Below are 372 nucleotides of genomic sequence, written 5' to 3'. Positions count from 1 at the left end.
GAAGGCCGCAGGACCGCCCCCGGCCCCGCCCCTCTCTGCTGCCGCCCGGAGCTGTCAACCGCCATTGGCACAGGTTACTGCCGCTCAGACTCGGTCCCTCCTTCAGTCCCTCTCTCATTGGCCGCAGGACAAAGGCATGCCGCTACGATTGGTCCTGCGCCCCGCTATTTCCGTTTGTGAGGGGGCGTTGCCCAAGAGACGGGCGGAGTTCGATTACGCACGGTTGTACCGGCCCCTCCGCGCGGCCGGGTCCTCTAGTGATTGGATCCGGACGCTATCCTGCAAAGGAGGGATTGACGTGAACGAAGGCGGGGGGAGCGGGCTTGAGGAGGCGGGACTTGTGTTGAGTAGGGCCAATGGGCGGGGAAAACG

This window comes from Desmodus rotundus, chromosome 12 (assembly GCF_022682495.2).
Source record: "Desmodus rotundus isolate HL8 chromosome 12, HLdesRot8A.1, whole genome shotgun sequence".
NCBI classification, from domain to species: Eukaryota; Metazoa; Chordata; class Mammalia; order Chiroptera; family Phyllostomidae; genus Desmodus; species Desmodus rotundus.
This window is presented reverse-complemented; position numbering follows the sequence as displayed.